Source organism: Gavia stellata, chromosome 7 (genome assembly GCF_030936135.1).
Source record: "Gavia stellata isolate bGavSte3 chromosome 7, bGavSte3.hap2, whole genome shotgun sequence".
In the NCBI taxonomy this organism is placed as follows: domain Eukaryota; kingdom Metazoa; phylum Chordata; class Aves; order Gaviiformes; family Gaviidae; genus Gavia; species Gavia stellata.
The window spans coordinates 40,378,082-40,399,573 of record NC_082600.1 but is presented as its reverse complement, the minus strand read 5'-3'; positions in this window follow the sequence as shown (position 1 = coordinate 40,399,573).

The window sequence follows — 21,492 nt, the reverse complement described above, 5'->3', positions numbered from 1 at the left end:
TCTGGGTTGGTCTCTGTTATATAGCAACAGTTTTGCACATACACGAGCACGCAACTCGCTAAAAATAGGTACAGAATTAAGTCAATACTATCACAGAGTAGTCAAAACCGTGATTTGGCAGCGTGCGGCACAGCTCCCCTGCCAATTTCAGCAGCTGGGGCAGGGAGGTGGTGTGAACTCTGCGCTGCTGAACTCCACACATGGTTACAAGTCCCCTTCCAACCTGCCTAATGACGAGAACTTAATCTGGAATACACACAGAAAGAAAAACCACTAAATGTGATTGTGCCATTTCAATGAGCCTAATTAGCTAATAAAGGTCAGTCTCATTAGAAGCTCTTCAGGGAAGGATCCACTGAAATAAATTAAACAGCAAAAGAATTTTAACAAGCTGTCCTCCCTCGCCTGCACCAGACGTTTCAAGGAGGACTCGATGAGAAACCAAATTTCTTGAACAAGCGATGAGGGAAGGTGTTGATACACAGGCGTTCTGTGGCAATAAAAATGCATTTTTTTAACCGTCGGATAATTCAACGTCACGCGGAGGGACTCTGCTTACTCTCTGCACAGGAGATATTGGCTGCCCTGGGTCCATAAAGCAAGATTGCCTCTGAACTACATCTCCAATTTGCCTCTCTACTCCCCAGCACCCAGAATCCCATCCTGCTCCCTGTCCTGGGCAGTCGGGCTCCTACACAGCACCCTGATACACCATTTCCTTTGGTTCCAGCACATTCTGCCTCTTTCAGCTACAGGTTACTAAAAGTTGTTGTCTGCTCACGGGTCTGCCATCCTACTGCTGGGATAACTCCACTCACGTATTCATTCACTCCAGTAAAGACCACTCCTAAGTTATGTCTACCTCCTACTCCCCTCCTCAGCAAAATCTACCTCCAGAAGTCATAAAGTGTCACAGTACAAATCTGTGCAACTAAGTTACACCAAATATTTTTTCAAAGCATAGGATGGATCTTTGCCACGGTCTCCACTTTGACCACCCCAGCTAAGGAAATGCTTTTAGCTTTTTCCCTGTTCTGAAATGGGTTAGATCAAAGGTGTAGGTGCGTTGGATTTTCCTCCCATGTTACTAGACCTTCCTACAGCATAAAAGGGATAAAGAACAGGTCAGGCCATTTTGGAAGCTGGAAGTTTAACTGAGAAAGGGACTGACAGCTCTCTGGCTTGCACTGGGCACTGAAAAAAAAATGCAACGGTGAAGGAAGAGAAAACAATTCTCTGTTTTTTTCCCATTGCTAGGCCAGAAGAATCCAGCAGCAGCACTCCTGATGCTAAAGTATGTTCTAGTTCCAGATGTCCTCTAATCTTCTGTGGTCCTTCTGCCACAGCAGATCCCAGAAACGTGGAGGTTTGGAGGCATAATGGGGAGACAGTTGTTGCTTTGGACCAGGAACATGCACTGGTGTTAATGAAGACTCATAGCATCTCAGAGATTTCGACACCTATACTTTTTTAATGAGACATGAAGATATTTTTTTAGCTGAGCCATGTTGAGAGGGGCAGAGCTTTACCACGTCTTCTTGTCTGAGACCAGAGAAATTTGACCTAGCCCTCAAAGAGACAACCATCTCGCTGGGGCTGGGCTGATGTGGAGACCGATTTCCCATGTGGACAGTCACGGGAACAGACTCACCTTATCAGCCTGTCCGTCTCACAGACATCTACTGCAGGTCCCTGCAGGAGGTACAGGCATCTTCCAGCAAAGCAGAGTAGTAAATGCATAGGAAGTGTGTGAGTGCAGAGGATCTTCACTTCCATTGGGGACCAGAGTAAAATACAATAGGCTTTCTCCCACGGGGCTGTTGTCCCTCCTCTGGTTTGATCTGCTTCAGCGGAAAGGTCTGGAAGAAGGGATGACTGGTCCATGAGATCTATATATAATAACAGATGCATAGCTGCTACCCAGACAAAGAAAGGGATAAGGGGAGTGTCATTTCTCTAACAACGATGTAGATGAACTTCCTTATCACCGATCCTGCAGTGCTCAGCAGGCTCTGGGCACCCTGAGTCACGCTTTTGTGTTTCTCTGCTGGACACCTTCCCCATGGGATGGAGCTGGTGGCGGCTGCAGCATCATTCACTCCCGTTGGGCTCTTCTCTAGGTGCTTGGTGCAGCTCCAGGGGAAAAGAAAGAAAAGAAATTTTTAAAACCTCCTGAGCATCCTTTAAATGCTGCTGTCTGTGACAGAATGCATGTGGGGGTGTCTTCCTTCCCTTAATGTGGGAAGAAGAAATATGTTTTGTATTTGTTCATTCTTTTGTAGTAACCACAACAAAGATGAAGAAAACATATTGAAGTTGATTTTTCTTAGGTAGACAACATTTTAAAAAATTCCCTGTAATCTTTTGCCTGAGGTGGAGAACAAGCAGAGGAATCAGGGAGTTATCAAGTAAATAAATGAAGCAAATCCCCTACATTCAGATTTTAGAACCATCTCCTGTCAAAATGCTTTGATTTTCTTTGCTTTGTTTACTTTCTAATTTGTTACTAAAATCAAAATTTAAACCCCTCCTAAATATTCACCTTCATAGCCAAATCTTACAGAAAATTATTTGGATTAAATTGTCTTGACTAGCTCTTTTCACAGCCATGGAGCCTTTTCTGACTGATGCTCTGCCTTAGTGCTACAGCACTAAGTTACTGCTGCCATGGGGCTTGCAAAGGTAACGTTTGGGAAGACTTGGGCTCTTATGTTTGCTTTGTTTTTAAAGACAGAGTTTAAGGGGCTTTGAGGCCCTGAAGTGGCCCCTTCACTCCTGATTAAGCGATAGCTGTTCACGGGGACTGGTTTTCTCCCCTTGTTTTTATACAGAGACATTCGCTAGCCTTTTTTCTAGTAAAATTCAGCTTTGTCCCTAGCTGGCCAGAAGCAGCTCTTCATTCAGTGTTGCCTTGCCCCTTCCCCGTCTCTGCTTTCCTTGTGATTTTTGTACCCCAACCTTTCCGGACAGGGAAGCGCAGCCAGCAGGCAATAAGCAGGGAGCTGCTCCACCCAGTGGGTGCAAGCAGCAGGCACCACGCACCCTTCCTTAGCAGAAAAGCGTAGAAAACCCCAAACAGTGAAGTAGTTTGAGTGAAGGCTGCATACCCCCTTCCCTCGTGGGGGGAGATCACATCCCATCACGTCCCATCTTCCGGCTGCTCCAACTCTAAGTGGCATGATAGAGTTGGGAAATCAGGTCTGAACCCACAGAAGAGCGGTACCCAGTGCAGTTTGTTACTCGTAGTGCTGAAGCTGGATGCTGGTCTGTTGGCTTGGGGCTGTCTACAAAGGCTGGCCAGTTGCATGGACTCTGCCCCGGCCCGCCGAGGAAAGCCAGGGTCCCCAGCCTGACACCGGAGAGTCAAGAGCCCCGGTCGGGCAGCCCGGCTGGGAGCACGTGGGTCACATAGCCCTGGCAAGGGAATGACAGGGCCGCCACAGCCGAGGGCGGGCAGGGCTTGTTACACCAAAAGTAGCACTGTGCAAACGTATTTGAGCTAGTCTGACCCCACAAAACCTGGCTGCAAATAAAAGCAGTCCTTGCTCTCAGTAGTCCAGTATATCAAAGCTCGCGTGTTGAACGCACATCCCCACAAAGCGTAACTACAACATCGCAATAGATGGGGGCCAGGAAAAACCACTTCAGCCCGTGTCCTGGCCTTTCCCTCCTATGCACTTCGGCACCGGGCACAGTCGGGCAGGCTTTTGTGTCAGACAATACAAGCGGCTCTGCGGACGGGCGAAGTGAAGCGCGGGCAGAAGCACTCCTGCTCTGCTGACTCACCCGGGCAGGCAGTCCGGGTCAGCCCCATTAATGTCAGCTCTGAAATGTTAACAGCCAAGTTCCCTGGGGGAAGGTAATAACTCAAAGGAGAGGCAAGGCCAGGGCATATACAGTATAGAGAAATACTTTAAGGTTGAAACTGTAAGTACAGCACTATTTTGGAAGGAGGTAAGCTCAGGTGATAAACCACCGAGCGCTAGAAGCTACTGAAAAATAGTTGTAGAACTGGATTTCTGCCTGTCCTTTTCTGCAAAGGGATAAACAAAAGGGAGATTTAAAAAGAGTGTTGTGACACAAGCAGCCCTGGACGGAAAGAGAAGACTTCTGTGCTCCTCACATAAACCAGCCATATAGGACTTGACCCTCAGGTGTACTTTGCAGGAGGCTACAATGACTCCAAACCAAATGAGAGTTTAGAAAGCTGACATTGGTTTCTTGCAGCACTGGGTGCATGGGGGATTTTTCCTCCTAGCATGCACACCCAGTTGAAATGACAAGTATTTAAACAGTTAACAAAGTTAGTTATATCTACTGGTCCCACCCCTTAGCTAACTATTGCTTAGTATCTTTCTTACTTCATCTCAAAGATACAGTTCTCTCTTAATTCACTACACATGCCCAAGGAGTAGGGGGCTTATTTGGGTTGGGGGCTTTTCTAGCTGGGAGGTGTGGTTTTTAACATTATAAATTAACATTATAAATTATAAATTATAACATTATAAATTATAAATTTAACATTATAAACTAACATTACCTACCTGAGGTAGGTCAGCCTTAGGACACCCATTTGGGGCATTTCACTGACTTTGCTGTTTGGTGCGTAAACAATACCAAGTCTCAAGGTTGTATATCAGTCATTGTCAGGAGACCCAGAAGCTCCTCCAAGGTGCTATATCTCAGTATATCGTTTATCTCAAGGTAAACAACACCAACATAACCCAATACAGCCAATCACCACAGCCAGCCCGTTTCCAGGAAAACTAATGCATATTTCAGTTAATGGGACACAGTACCTTCTTATCTGTACAAAGTTTGCACAAAAGGGGTCTGTTCTTTGTATGCTAACTAAATTGTTTAAGTCTTTGGTATCACTATTATTATTTCGTAGCTTCATACTGCAACAGCTGCAAGAGCATCGGGAAAGTTCATCTGAACTGTGCGAGGTGCCGCACAGATTTATAATTGATGGTGCCCCCTTGAAGCATCTCCAGCGCCTGACAGCGGGCAGGCAGAACAATCGCTTGCAGCAGGTGGTTCAGGTCAGTGCGTAACAAAGCATGACAGGCACTATTCTCTGCTGACCAGAAATTGAGATCGGAGCTCCTTGATGCCTTCCTCCCTCAGGTTTGGGTGCATGGAGGGCCTGGCAACATCAGGCAACTTCTCTGCTCTCACTGTTGCTCCTATCCATCTCCCCCAGGCTGCTGGGAAGATGCTGAACACACCACTGCAGAAGTCTGGGGGAGTGCTGGAGGCTGGGATCACTCGGGGTTAGGCTTTCACAGAGGGCAGGCTTCTCACCCCCGAGAGGACCTGGGCCAGCGGAGGAGGGTAAGAAGTCAGGGGAACCCATCCCGAGCATGCCTTCACTACAGCATTAAACCTAGCTTTTGAGCAGGAGCAGCCTCTCTCCACATCTCCTCTCCACGTTCACACCAGGTTTTAACAGTGCTCCCAACCTGGGCTAGCGGACCTGGTGTGGACCACACACTCAAGATAACTGCTGGTTTTGCAGAATTAATAATCTACTCACCTTGGCAATGTGGATGCATGCAAAACACATTTATTTCAGACCTACAGTGTTAGTTTTATGAAACTGCTCCACAGCTACTGCCCAGACGAACAAAATGGTTGCAGGAAGGTGTAAAGCTTCCCAATTGCAATTGCACACATGTTTCTTCTCTGCTCCGTAACACCGCACAGTGCTGGCTACGCGCTGACTGCGAAGTACTTGTGGGACTGACGAGCCTTTTCCACCTGGCTTCAAACACCGACAGCTGTGGGGCAGAAGAATGCGATACGTCAGAGGTGGCCAAAGAGGCCATTTTGATCTGAAGAATGAGCCCAGCAGGAAGACGAGATGATGTGTGTCAAGCTGTCCCCTTGAGTGTCAATGTGGCCTCTGGACCAGCCTTGCTGACTGCATCACCTCTGGCCTTTTGGGTCCTCACGGTGCAGCTGATGGGCTCCCCGAGAAGAGCAGCTAGGGAACCTGACATAACTTGCATTGGCTGAGCAGAGAGAAAGACCTCAGTGTTTAATTACCCTGCGTCCTCCTTGCTGGGCTGCAGCATTTGCAAACATTACGTAGGATAAGGAATAACCTCATGTCGCCACGGCAGTAGCGATGGTGCAAAGTGCTGCAGCTGTCAGGAGGACAGGCAGGACGCCGCACGCATTGCTACCATTAAGTTATTATACTGCCTCTTTCCCACCATGGCATTAGCAGGACTTTGGGGATTTGCTCACGAGGCGTCCAGTGCAAAAATTAGATTCTCAAAATGTGTCTTACAAGCAGAAGGATAACGAGGATGAAAGAAGCAAAGTTCATGAGAGAAAGACTAGCTTGGCAGGCTGCCTGTTGGCATTCACTCACCTTCATTTTGAAGGTAGGAGCGGAGTCAGTTTTTGGCAGTACCTCCAGCTTTGCTGATCCACATTCTTTTAGCAGAAGCGAGACAGGTGCAGGAGAAGGACGAGCTCCCAGCAGCAGGTAAATGCAGCTTTGTCTCCGAGTCTTGCTGCTTGTTGCCAGGAAGACTAGAGTGGACTATATACAACTCCGTTACCAAATCCCGCATCTTGCCTTTACTCCTCTTGCCCTGGGAAAATTGTTGAGATAGACTGCTCTTCAGCCAAATCTTTAAGGACAAGTTTTTCACCACTCATAAAACCGCTGCTTCTTTCTCAGCTTGCTCAACTGAATACAGCTGAGCGCTTCAGCTCTGAGCCTGCTGTAGGAAAAGGGCTGAAAGAATTCAATAGTGATGGCAACGGACATACACAGGAGGAGGAACTGGCTGGCCTTCAGAGCTCTGTTGGGGCACAGGCCTACAGAGGATACACCCCCTCCTGTTGCCCCTTCTTCTTAATTAATGTGCTGCTTAATCAATTAGTGTGGCTGCAGATTTGTGGTCCCAGGCAACAATAGCAGCCCCACACTGCACCCAGCTGCTCCTTGGGTCCAGCGAGCTGCCAGCTGCCCCTAGGAAAGAACCTCCTACATGTGGCAAAAGCTCTGTTATATAAACCCTGTGAGCAAACCAAGTTTCCAGCTGTTCGTGTACGGACAATACGTTCCAGCATCGTTTCCATGCTTACGTAACTTCACTGGAAGCATCAGAAAAGAGTCAGCAGTTTTCTTTTAGCTGAGGAACACTTGCAGCAGCAATTTTACAGGTGATGCTTACAGATCAAACTGACCCCGCCGCCACCTTACGCCCAGCTGAACAACTGAAAACTTCATCCCAAGAAACACTAAGGCATAGCCAGGGTATGTTCTGCGTCTGCTGCTGCTTTAAGCTTAGCAACCACATCCATTAGCCCACAACAGTGCATGTAAAAAGCAGAAATTGCACATTTCTTGTCACTTGACAGCTGATTCCACCTGCTGAGAAGAAGTTCTGCTGTCTACAGCCTTGATTCAGCACAGCAGGAGGAAAATGGCCTATGACAACCACATTACACATCTAAAACGCTTTACAACCATAAAAAGGTAGGAGGAGAAACAGGGATTGGGCAGAGCTGCCACTTATAAAAAGTTGAAGGAGCATTCTTGAGAAGACAGTGGGTTTTGCAAGAAAACCAGGATGTGCAACTCTTTTCATCTCCAGCCTGGACCTGTGGAAGACGTGAAGCAAGAGGAGAATAGGGAAATCGTGCAATAAGAACATTACATGCTTTCTTTTACCAGGGAACTTCTGCCAAACTACCAGCACGCTTTCTTCTTTATCATGACAGCTATGTGATATTAATAGCATTTACTAGCTGAGAAACACACAGTTACCCCCAGAAACACAGCTGTAAAACCAAAGATAAATCAGTTCTGATTGCTTGAAGAAACAAACTGCAACTTTTATGCTTGAAATAACACGTGGACACATAGATTAAAAACTGTAACTGTAAGCAATGGGATCTTTTTCCCAGCAGACAGCATTCAGGCCTGCAAAGAACAGTTTATTACAATAACCTGGGCTTCAGCGCAGCCCCCAAGTGTGGGGCTGCCCCAGGTCTTTCCACGAGGCTAGCAGCAACACTCTTCCTACGCAATGTTCTTCATCAGCAGAGAGCACTGTTCCTATAAAAGTTCTTTTATAATCAGATTTCAAAACACTTCACAAGGAAAGTGAGCTCCTGTGCCTGTTCTCCTCACTGGGAACCCGGAACAGAGGCATGAAATGGCTTGCACAGGCTTACTCCCCCCCGAATGACCACACCACTGGGGAAAAAAGCACAAACCTCTGGAACAACTGCCTGTCCTTGTATCCAAGGGGCCAAGCTTTCCACCCAGCTGTGACGTAGCGGGGCCGTGTCCAGCTCCGCGGGTAGAGGAGCGGGGAGATAATAGCGTTTTTCCTGCCCATCAAGGAGCAAACGGCCTCCTGGGTGCTAAAAGCAGATGGCAACTTTTGGGGAGGGGGGATTGTTGGAAACCACTTCCAAGAGCATCGCAGTCAACGCCGTCAGCGCAGCCCCGAGCGCGGGGTTTCGCCCTTCGGTTTTAACGGGCATTTCGAGGCCATTGCCGCGGAGGAGAGAGGTGCTCGGGCGGTGTCTGCTCTTCGCGCCGGGCCCGAGGAGAAAGGGACTGACAGTAGCAAAGGGGGGAAGCAAAGGAAGGGGCCAACCAAAGGGCGAGGGCTGCCTGCAAAGAGAAGGCTGCGTCAGGAGATGAGGGAACCGCGCGCTGCTACGAGAGACGTCCTGGCGCTGGAGAGCTGCCCCGCCCCGGGTCCCCGGCCCGCACCTCGCGTGGCGGCTCTGCCGGGCCTGCGAGGGGGGGAGCAGAGGGGCTCGGGGGGAGCAGAGGGGCTCGGGGGGAGCAGAGGGGCTCGGGGGGAGCAGAGGGGCTCCCAGCGCCGGCCTCCCGCCTCGGCGGGCTCTTCCGCAGGCCGGGGCCGGGCAGCGGGGCCGGCGCAGGTCCCGGTGCAGGTCCTGGCGCCGGTTGGCGCAGGCACCAGCAGAGGGCGCCCCGGCCCTTCGCACGCGCCGGCCGCCGCTGCGCCCTCCGCGCTGCGGGGTGGAGCGGGTCGGGCGCGGTGCGGGGAGGCCGGGGGAGGCCGGGGCAGCCCGGCTGCGGGCCCGGTGCCTCCGCCACCAGCGCTCCGCCCGGGGACGGAGCGAAGGAAACCCCGCCCGAGGAGAGAGGGTGCGCAGGGCTGAGCGGGGGGGGGTGACCCAGGAGGACCCAGGCGGGGAGTGCCGCCCCGTCAGCGCCGGGGCCCCGCAGCGCCGGGCGCGGTGCTGCCTGAGCCGGCGTCTCATGGCTTGACTGTCTCTGAGCCAAAGCACTTTGCAGGGAACGCAGCCCCTCCTGCAGGCAAAGGGTCCCAGACTAAGTCCCACAGGCCCGTTACCAGTGACCAAACTGACCGCAACAGAGTCAATCACCCCCGGAATCGCAGGGTCAGTGCGGGAGCCTCCCTCCCTCCCTCCCTCCCTCCCTCCACTTCATGGGAGGGGAAAGAACCCCGCCATGGCGTACCGGGCCACTTCTCCCCTGGTTAGCTAACCAGCCCTGCACATCTTCCCCACCAGGCCCCTCCACGCTGCTCACCTGAGACGCTCTTCGACCCACAGCGAGAGGAGCCCCTCCGTCTGCCACCGAAGGGCTGTCACACACAGGGAGGAAAGGACTGCTCACCCCACCCAGCACGGAGTCTGCTTCCCCGTGAAGCGTTGCGCGTCTCTCACTGGTAAGTTTACACCTGGATGCAGACCCAGACTTTCCATTACTTGTGACAAGTAAGCGGATGGCTAGAAAAGCCTTTGGAGGTGCCCGAAACCTTAGGGAGGCTCAATTGGCAGCAACTGAAAGCAGCCTGTTCTAGAGCAGCAGGCCCACTTAAAAACAACACCTGTGAGCTACGGTAGACATGTTCTGCTCAAAGCACGGGAAGTGCGCTTATACAGAAGACCCGTAGATAGACCCAGACTGATTTCTCGTGGTCAAGGTCAAAGATCCTGTGTTCAGTGGACCAGTGGACTTTGGCTAGAAGAAGCCCTAGCTGAGCTGCCACGGGAATGGAGAGCACTTGACACCTTGTGTGTTGGTCCCGAGCGCCTGTTGCCACCTCTCCAGCTCAGGACAAGCACTTACAGAAAAGCTCGCATTTCTAACAAAGTTTTTACCTCTGCCTAAACCCTAGATATGCAAAAATTGCAGTGCAAAGGCCAGGCATTTCTCAGGTGTTACATTCTTTACCTTTCCAATGGACATCTTTTTCAGACCATGGTCAGAAAAACATGCTAATGACAAGGCTAGTGTTTTGTGGCTCCTACCCGCCTCCCCCTTCATCGTTACCAAAGTTGGTGTTCTCAGCTATGTCTGATCCCTCCTACTGCATCAAGCTACCTCCCAGCTGCCTGGCAGGCCACAATCTGCTCCTCTTCTCCTAGTTCCTGTCTGCCACTGAAGGCACACAATATCACAATCTGACAGCCATGCAAGCTGCCAAAATCCTACCCGATGTGAGCCAGCACATGCTGAATTCAGTGCAGATCTTCCTATTAGCTTCGGCCGGCACGAACCAAAAACCCTCTCTGCCACTGAAAGTTCTTTCCAGGTCAAGGGGCTTTTGCCCCCACCCAAGCAGCTCCCAGCCATCACAAGGCTGTTCCCAGAATCAGCCGCTCGGTAACTGCGGTGATCGGAGAGTTAAACAGAAGCAGCCTTGTGGCACCGAGAAGGCCACTGGAACCAGGCAATTTCCAAGAGCACTGAGTACACCTGAAGACATCAAAGCACTGACAGGAGAAGCGGTTGGGTCCAAATTATTATCTGAGGCCAAAGGGTTTAGTAAGGGAGTCCTGAAGCCAAGTTCCTGGCTCTGTCTTAGCAATAGCTTACCGCTCTCTTCTGCCTTCTTAAAAACACGGAGGAAAGCTACCACACAGAAACATTTTTATCATTGTCTCTCAATACCCAAAGTACCTGACACAGCAAGAAGAAACCTCTCCAAGGAGGCCCTGCAGTTCTGAAACACATTTTGGAAACAGCTGTCTGACCTCATGAATAAAAAGTAAATTACAAAGTGCATTGGAGTATCCCTGTGTCAGCTAATACCCTGCTAAGGGTTTCTGGCTTTATCACAGACATCGGATACAGAAAAAAAATCTTATTAGGCCTAGCTCATCCTTGGGGAACACAGCAGGATTAGTCTCTGTAGGATGAGTGCAAGTGCTTTGTTTTACTTCGGCAAGAGAGATTTGCGACCGATTTCCCATCTGCAAGGTCCTAAGGGTGGAAGTAGTGAAGAGCTGAACTGAGCAAATGCTCCTCTACTCCTGTCCAGAGCTTTACACCATTACTGCAAGCCCAAAGGGAAAACAGTTCCTTGCTGATCAACTGTCATTTGACTTAATTATAATCCTCCTATACCTACCTGGTTTCAGTGACATCCTTTTTCCCCATCAGCTGGCAATGTTCATCCCTGCTTTCCCTACCTCTGCCAGAGAAGCTGTCCATCACATGTGCTGGGATCTGGCTAGGTCAAGGGGTTGTGAATATCCACAATGCGCTTGCTGAGAGCAGTGACATCCACAAGAAAGGGAAATGCTCTGAAGAGCTAACCCGGGCACTGACCTCTCCTTTCAGCCAAAAGTGGGGCTGAAAACTGGCTTGCAGCTTGTCAGAGCACTGAGAGGCTTCAAACACGGTGAGGTGTTAACAGGGGGCTCCCAGGACATCACACCAGCTAGGGACCCTTTGTGTCCCTCAACACACCTCCTTACCTATTTCCCTGCCTCTGTCCTGTCCTTCATTCCAGGGATCACTTGCAGGCCCTTCTCCCATGACAGCTGTGTGTGCCCCAAACCTGCCTTCTCCCCATCATGTTCCCTTTTATTGTGTTTTCCATCTTCTCCTCCAAGTGCAGTGCAGGATTTGGCAATCCTCCCTGTTTCTGGGGTCTCCTTCCAACTTGTCTGCTAGATGTTAGGGTCACCATTCCTTTCCTTGTTGTAGGAGCTCTGGGCACACGCATCCCTGCGTAGCTCGCACTTCCAGTAGTTCTGTCCCCAACCTCTTCCCCATGCGCATCATCCCTCAAAATGTCTGAAGACAAAGCAGGACTGTTCAATAGAGTAAGGTGTTCTCTGGGAGGAAGAGGAGCAGGTGGATGATGGAGGCTGGACTTCACTGGGAAGAAGGTGGTTGAGGTCTCTCTGGCAGTGCCACAAAAGCCAGCACAAGCCTTCTCAGATCTACGTCTCTCACTCTCTCTCAATCAAGCATCCTCGTGTGTGGGCTGTAAGCAATTCTGCTGTCAGTCTTTTTCATTGCCATTGGTTCCACTTTCAACGGGAGGAACCAAATATTCACTGAAACAGCAATGGATCAAAAGGAACCTAAATGACAGTCACCAGGCTAGACATTCCCATCCCTGAGTCAATGCATATTTTAAGGCAAATGAAAGAGATCTAACATGAAAAGCTGGGAGAAAATACAAGTTAAGCTAATAGTCTGGTACTTTGGATGCTTCCCTGGGAGATGCAATATCAAATCCCTTTAGAGAAAGGAGGCAATGAAGCAGTCTTTCAGCATCCCGGACAAAGTCTATACCCACTGGGCTGTTTGGTAGAAGGGAAGTAATACTGGCACTTTCACCCTCTCTCTCCGTTTCCACCCCCCACGTTGTCTTCTTGCTGGAAAATCTATTAGAGGTCTTTGAAGCAGCTATCAAGTGTGTAAACAAAAAAGGCTCGGTGCATAGAAGTGCCTGCTTATCCTACTGAAGGGCCTTGAAGCAAGCTGCTTCCCCAAAGGTTCTCTAGGAATATAAACTCTCATGGGATAAGGAGTGGATGAATGATTAAAGGATGGGAAATAAAAGGTGGAAATAAGCAGCAACCTTTCACAGCAGAGGGAGTTCACCAGGGCAGTATCAGAGGGATGAGTGTTGAAGGCTGCAATGTTCAGTGGACTTGGTAAATTACCTGGCAAATGAGTGGGTAATAAATGTGACAAACCTCCTGGTGGCATGAGGATATGCTGAGTAAAAACAGAAGGGTTATCTGTGAAAAGCTGCAAAACAACCATATGCTACCAAGTGACAAGGTGAGAAATCAGCAGAAAAACCACAACCTCGAAATTCAAAATAAATGGACATGGGAAAAGCAGTGCTGACATTCTAGCAAGATGGGTTCTTGAGCTGATTCTTAGAAATAACGTCAACTTAGTTTATGTTCAGTAGCAGTTAGAAAACGAAGTGTTAGGAATACTTTGGGAAGGGGTAGAGAACAGAATGGAGAATGTCAGGATAACACGGCCGTGCATCTGCATCCCAAAGGCTCCAAGCACTTCTGGTCCTGCCATCTGCAAAAGGACTTAGCAGAATGTAAAGGGTTTGGAGAAGAGCAAGGGGAAAGATTTGAAAGTGCTTCCATACAAAAAGTAAGACTAAGGCCAAACTAAGATTGGAAAAGAGACAACTGAAGGACAACACAATAAAGGTATTTTAAATTATGAATGTTTTGGGGACAGTAAATAGGGAGTGATCATTTGCTGTCCCTGCCTTCCACAAACTGAGAAGAGTCAGGTGAACTAGTGGGTAGAAACTCAGAATAAGCTAACGGGGGTTAGCCGCAGAGTCACTGCGGGACGGACACAGGAAGCTTACACAGGTTCTGAAAGACATAAAACAAGTGCATGGAAGAAAATCCACTGGGCGTTTTGCATACAATCATGACCTCCCTGGTCAGGAATTCACTAAACCGAATTGCCGTAGGTATATTCTAGGGGAATAACCCTGTACACCTGCCCTGTTCTTGTCTCTGTAGCTAGACACCCAGTGCTGAACACCAGGCTGGGCTGGCTTCCATCCCATCCAATACTACCGACCCGCTGAGCTAACATGTACCCCGGATGGGGAGTACTGCTTCAGATCAAGTAGAATACTTGCTTTATGTCAAATAAATAAAAAAATGTTTTATTGGTCTTTATTCATGTCCAGATGAGGATAACTAAAACATATTTCAGCTTAATAAGAACTAATTTATTAATATATCTGGTCTCAGAAATTAAACCAAAACTAGCTCACAGCATAGACATGGCAGCAGAAGAAACTTTCAGCTGCTGTCAGTGAGGCATTAAATATATAGATGGCTACAGACAGGCCAGAAGCATACCATCCTATGTCACTACATTTTGATTTCTCTTTTTTTTTTAATTTCAGAATCAGCCTGGTTCTGTCTGTGATGCTACATCATTCCCTGAAAACGTGAAAACAAATGGATTTAGCATTAATGTATTTTTCCATGGCAGGCAAATACAAACATGCTATGACAATTTAAGAAGTTTCTGCAAGACTGGCTGATAAATACCATTATAAGCACTAAACAGTTTAATTACCAAAACCTTATATGAACAAATAATTAATGGATTACTCTACATGCCACAGTTTGCCTGTCAGGTAGCTCCTGGTATGTGTTATCAGACCAAGACTGCAAAGAACTTGGAGGAAAGGGGATGGCACTAAGATTAAGATGTCCTCAAAGGTTGCTACTAATTTTGAATGCCTTAATTTGTAAATTCTTTGTAGGAAGCGATTTTTGGTCATGCCTTACATACAAGGCTTCGACCTCGTGAGTACACAGTAGCAGTTAAGCGATGGGTGCTGGTGCCCTGAAGGTTGGGTGTGCAGAACTAGCGAGTACTTTGGCAGGGGACCTCTGCGATGTCCCCTCCAGTCTCACATCAGAGCATGACAGATCTGGGACGGGAGTCTTTCAACCCTGGCTCCCCAGGCCCTGCTGCCGGCACTGCTCGTGGGTGTAAATTCAGCTTCCTGATCCCACCCTTTTAAAATAATGCCAGCACAGACCAGTACACATGAAATAATCTATGGTCTGCTAATAGTATTGAAATCATATTAAAATAACTCCAACAGGACATTTTTTACTGACACTTGAAAAAGCAGGTAATCCAATGACTTGATGGAAACCACTAAGAACCTGGAATCAACATTCACTAAAGCTCTACAGCTGTCTCTCACCAACAGGCACCCCTCCTGCAGGTGCAGACAATGTATTCCTCATTCCGGTTTGCCAATTAGTGCAATGCAGCGATCAGCTCGTTTAAAGCTGAGAAACAAATGGGAAACTGAAGAAAGAAGGCTTCTCCCTGCTTTTTCTAATCTAGGTGAAAAAAAAAAGAGATTTAGCAATTCTAAAAGTTATGGGACAAGGGGATTTGGATCAATCATTTTAATTAACTAAGCAGAAATAAAGCCTTTTCATTTAAAACAGAAAGTAAGGTCTAATAAATTATTTGTTTTTTTATTATATCGTACTTAATGATATTCTTTTTAACTGATAAATCTTGCTGTATTGTTGTACTAAGTTTCAGTTTCCATCCAAATGGACAGAAGTCAGGCATGTAAATTAATCAAATTAAAAAACCAAATGCATCAGCCATTATTTTCTGACATAAGAATGAGGACAGCAGAAATGCGACTTGTTAAAATCCATACAGCAATCTGTATTTCAGTAATTAACGTATCCCCTGATTAAGAAAATATACTGTAATTACAATACAAAAGGTCACGTTTAGTTGCAAACCAGCATGCTTCAGTGCTGTGAGACACACTGAGAATCAATATATCTTTCTTCAGCAAAATATCTAAAAAGTATAAACACAGGACAGAATAAGACCCCTCTTCTATAATGGATTTCTCTGCATCCGACAGCAATTGTGTTCAACTGTTTAAATAAGCTTAATTTAAAACACCCTCCTGGTTTATTTCTTACTGCAACATAACCAACCCAGAAGCGTTCATCCAAATCTTTCAGCACAGGGTGCAGATAAAATACGAGCCAGAGCCAAACCACAGCTGCTGGTGAATTTGCAGGGAACAAAACCTCCACCGACGAGAGCTCGCCCAGGAGCACGAGGCCTCCCCGGCTCATCGCTTCTTACGGAGGAAGCGCAGCGTCTGGCTCAGGCTGTGGCACGGGGACCCAAATCCCGTCTCTGACCAAGTCCACAAGAGCTCTCACTGCATCCAGCACGGCGTACACAGGGAAAGCTCGTTAGTGGCTACAGGGGGGATCAGCCTACTCCCCCAAGCCTGAAAATCGATTATGCTTGGCTTAACAACAGCAACTCCAAATGCAATAGTCTAAAAAGCGGGTCAGCCAGCCCTTTCCCAGCTCAGCCTGGGCACAGCCTTGGCCCAGGACCCGGCGGCGGAGTGCCGGAGCACGGGGCTGCCCCGTGCTCCTGGCCAGGCGTACCTGGGCTTGCTGCCGCCTGGGCACCTCACCTGCTCGGGCCCTTTGGGAGATCCCGCTCGGACTCTACCAGCCCTCTTCTGCCTTTGAGAAATCTGGCCCCATTTTCTTGCTTCCAACCTTTCTTCAGGTCTCTCGGTAGTCTCCCAAAAGGACTCAAACTCATCTGCTTTCTTCCCTGACCCAAAGAGAGGCTCTTCTGAAAGCATGAGCCTTCCCTTCAAGCCTCCTGTTTTGAGCTGATTGTGGCTACAAAGCCCACAAGTACAAAGCTACGTAAGGGGAAACTTTGTTGTTACTCCCCATCACAGCGGGACAGTGGTGAAGCTCAGGAGCCAGCAGAAATTCAGCATTTTACCCACTTCGGCACCTTGTGAAACCAATACAGCCATTATCTGTGTACTGAGATGCTGCCAATTGATCTTTTAAAATCTGCCCTGTAAAAAACCGCTAAAATACAGTCTATTTTAAAACAGACTGGGCTGCAAGTGGATAGCATGCCTTAAAAAAACAACACAACTCCCCCACCCCTCCTAAAAACCCCATGAAGCTGAAGCAAAATTTTCTGTGTTCCCACAGGCATGCTCCAAGACTACTTTGCCGCTTCTCACTGGGGAAACTTCAGTAACAGAGAGCCTGGTGTGCGCCTACATGCAGAGTTTCACTCTGCCTCTCCCTTTTCTTTTGTGCAATCGACAGCATCTCACCGAGAGCGGCCCTGGTTTTTCCTGTTCTGCTGGCCGCTGGCTTGCTGGGAAAACACCCCAAGGGCTCTTGTCCAGGCTGGCTGTGGCTCCTCTATTGACTGTTGTGTGAGGAACTTGTCTGCCTTCTCTTGACCTCAGACAGGGATGGTTTTGCCTGCCAGCACCTTTCTGTGAGGCGCTTCCCATCATTTCTACCCATTCCAGCCACAAAGATGACACGACACAGGTAGCACACCCGAGACCCACAGAGTGGCAGGACTCGGGGAGGACATCGTACAGCAGACTGGAAGCCTACATTACATGCTCCAAGTCTGATGTGTTTCCTCTACGTAGGCTGAGATATGTCCCATATTTTGTCCATCTAATGATGATGGCTCAGTTAGAAAACAAATCTGGCTAAAACCCGCAAGTGGAAACGTAAGATGAGATCTAACTGGGAAAATTAGGGTAAACAAATCAGAGCTCTGGAACTAATGGTTTTAGGCCATGGAAGCCTTGAAAGAGAAATCACAGACATGGAGGAGACTCATGTTTTCCATGCTATAGATGTGACCTCAGCAAATTTCTCATCAAGAAGAGGAGACAATTTCTTGCTTGGTGCTTGAGTGGCTAGCAGAATACGGAGCAGCTCTCAGATGTTTGCCTTCCATGAGGGACTTCCAGGTCATCTTGAAAACTTCATGCATACAAAAGTCTCCAGTTTCAACAGTCCTAAGTATGGCAAAACACAGGCAAGCATCAACATTAAGAGGCAAATACTCAGTAGGCAAGAAGCTGGTTCTATGTACTCCTCTCTGCCTTCTTTTTCCCCAGGCTGCAATGTTGAGCATGAGCAAAGGAAGAATATAAAGCAAAGAAGGTCACAAAACAATCTGCCAGTCAATAATACTACTAGGACTCACAGGCTGTGGTGACTGACCGGTCTACCAATGTGGAGCTGTCACTAGGTAGAATGACATTTGTCAAATGCTTGTGCACAGCTTGGAAAAAAGTAACCTCTTAAAAAAAAAAAAAGAGTGCTGCAAAGAATGTTAAAAGCAAACAGACATGTATTTATATTATCCCAGTATTAGGATCAAATGTGATGGGTCAGGGAGGAACCAAAAGACTGAAATCTCCCCAAACTGTCATCCATGCTATGCCTGAAGCAGAAGTTGGCAGAGCAGAGCTCTGGGACACTCCTCTCCGCAGAGCTGGACTGAGCTGAAACCCCCAAGCGATGAAGTGCCAGGCAAGCACATACCGGTTGTTTCTGCTGCATGCGGGTAGGCATATCCCAGGCGTTATCTCTGGCATATAGCTCTTTGGGCATGACATAGCTTGTTCCTTCCATACAGGTAAGTTATCACTGAACCTCCCAGCTCCAGCTAAGCAAACTCAATTTTGGGTGTGAGATGCAAAGAAGATGCAAATGCACCTCGACCCCTTTCAGAAAATCAAGTGAGCAGTCAAGCTTTTTTGTTCAGCCAAGTGCTTCAATTGCTGGACTCAGTCTTGCGTTTCAGCTCAGCCACAGGCAGTCACTGCTTCGCTGCCAGGATCAGCGCAGCAGTCACTCTTGCTGCAGCAGATCCCGGGCAGCAGAACAGCAGTCACCAGCCACCAGACAAAACGAACAAACTCTGCTGAAAGAGAAGTGCAGGAGCAGGTAGGAGGAAGCAAGAGAGAACAGGAATGAAGTTTAAAACAGCACCAGGACAAATCCCTGGTTTTTTGCCCCTGTGATGTGAGACCTCTTTTAGTTACTAGTTGGTGGCATTTACCACTATCATAATGCGAGGTTAGGGAACCACATTCAGTCCTAGTCCTTGAACATATCCTGGTTTCAGCCTCTTTGTGTGCCAAAAGCTGACAGGCTTCCTTCGGCTGCCGAGAGCATCGCCGGCCCAGCAGCCGCACCTCCCTGCCTGGCAGCACGCCTGTCCTTGCAGGCAGTGCAGAGTGAAGCAGAACCAGGGGGCTCAATCCAGGCCTTGGTTAAAGCATGAGTAAGCGGTACTGAGTACAGAAACGACAAATCTCTATGAAAAAAAAGAATCAGAACTGTACCGTAGGAAGCTGATTAGTGGAGCAAAGCTCAGCACACACCAAAGCCGCAAGGCCTCCCTCCTGCCAGGCTCAACAGAGGGAAAGAAAACACGGGTGCTCTGCTGCTGGCCCCAGGCAGGGGACAGCTCGCAGGCTTTCAAGGAGGGAACAGACTCCTGTGCCATGAGCTCTTGGAGGAATGCAGGCAAAACGTAGTCTGCAACTGCTGCTGAGGTTACACATTTCTACTAATAACCCTGATAAAAAGTGTTTTTCATGATGAGGAGTCATGCATTGCCCAGAGAGACCGTGCAGTCTCCATCCTTGAAGGTTTTTTTTCCAAGACCCCACTGGATAAAGTCCTGAGCAACCTGGTCTGACCTCAGAGCTGACCCTGCTTTGGTTGGACAAGAGACTTCCTGAGGATCCTTCCAACCTGAGTTACCTCGTGATAGACCACAAGTTCTGCAGCCCCTTCCCCTGCGGTTTGGGAAGGCCATGCATGTTGCTGCAGCACCCTGATTTTACTCCCCGTAGGAGCTCCCACTCGAGTTGGCCACACTTCGCCATGCCACAAACAACCCGCTTTAAATCATTCAGACACCAAACATCTGGGAGAAACACAAGCTAGTTGTGACACACTGAAATCACCTTCTGGAGGGAGACAGGTCCAGGCAAGCGCAGGACAAGCCGGAGAGAGGGACTTGCCTGCTGTGACCGTGCATACCAAGTGGGGCAAAACCCCGCAAGGCCCCCCCGGCAGTCAGCTGTGTCTCCCCAAAGCTGAGCGCAACTCCCCCAGGCTACTGCAGTGGAAAGCGGGAGGGGGGTCTCCCTCTCCCAGACAGTGGCTGCAGCTGGGCTTCATTGCAGAAAGGGGGTGTGGGTAGCTGCCATCAGCCACCACCTGCCTTGGGGAAATGGGGCTCCAAATCCAGACCTTGGCCTCCAACAAGTCCGACTCACACAAACGCCTCAGCCTCGCTCCCCTCATGCCAAGCTGAAACCTCTGCTAGGGGAAGGGGCTCTTACTGCAGAGCTCTGAAGTAAATGAGAGGTTTTTTTCCCCTCCAGCATTGCCTCAAACAGCACAACAAGGATTTCCTCACCACAGCTAGGATTAGGAAGAGGTGAAGGTTATCTGTACAAGCCTCATCATCTCATCGCCCAGCTCCTGTCCAGTAGTAACCGCCTCAGCAAAGCCCATGTCTCTGCTCCAGCTGCAGCAGTGGAGGAGGGACAGTGTCATCTCTCCTGCAGGGAATCCAGTTTCGGATGCCACACCAGCTGATGAACAGCAACCGCCTCTGTTCACCTGCTGTCTTGCAGCAAAGCAAGTTGCTCACATACAGGACTAAAACCATACTGAAGTGTCTGCTAGGAGGCAGCCGACTGCTTTAAAAGAGGATTTGTTAACTGCCTCCCCAAAAGAAGGCACTAGGAGATGAGAGGATGATTACATAAAAGTTTTTAAAACAGACAAGACAACCCTCCCAAGTTGTGCCTGGTTCATGGACACCTTTCCCACAGAAGGAAAAGCTGGGGAAAAGGCTTCCTCACAATACCCATTCATCAGGTCTGGAACACAGCTTCCTAAAGAAACAACGGACTATTGTACAGTAACCAGGCTTTTAAAGGAGTAAAACCTGGATGTGTTGCATTTCATCCCCACATCTCTCCCTTAAACCCGTAACTGGCTCCCCAGTCCCCTTCCCACCAGCCTCTCTCCCCTCACAACCCCAACTCCTGCGTGCCTTACAGCTCACCTCTTACCACAGCCCGATACCCTCTGACCTGTTACCCCCACCCTGCTTCACTTCTGATAGAGTATTATCAACCATGCAAGCTGCAGACCCCCTGTGGTGACCCCCCCCCCCCATGTGGGGATTTTGAGAAGGCAGCCTTCTGCTGCTGTACCAGCCACATCTGGCTATCCAAAACACTCACAGGGAGAACAGTACTTTCGCACTGGAACGTAGACAAAGAATACAAAACTTTCCAGGAATATAAAAAAATCTCTGTCTTGGGAGAAACAGGTGAAATAGGAAGGCAGCCCCTGTTACCCACACTCCTCCCACAGCCACCCGCCTTCTGCCAGTAACTACTCAGGCTGTGAGGAGATGCCTGCAAGTTAGGTCTTGCTCTGGTCTAGACTGACCTGGCAGTGTGCATGGTGGAGTCTGGGAACCTCTGGCATCAATTAATTACAAATGTGGGCAGGGGAACCCCTGGACCTGCAGGAAACTTTCTGCTTCAACTCAATTACCAGTACGCAATTACAAATGGTAAGACAGCATCTAGTTTTCTTTCCAAGATTCCACCCCTATTTTTCAATCAGATGCTTCTGTTTCCTCTTGCTGCTTCAGAGGTCTCTTGGTTGGGTACTTCACTGCTAGAAAGAGACGGATTTTCTTTCCTCACGTGCCTTTTAAGGATCTATTCAGTGAACCTGGAAGATGCTTTCCTGCAGACCAACCACATTTTTGAGCTGTACAGAACGCTGATCCACTAGGCCAAAAAA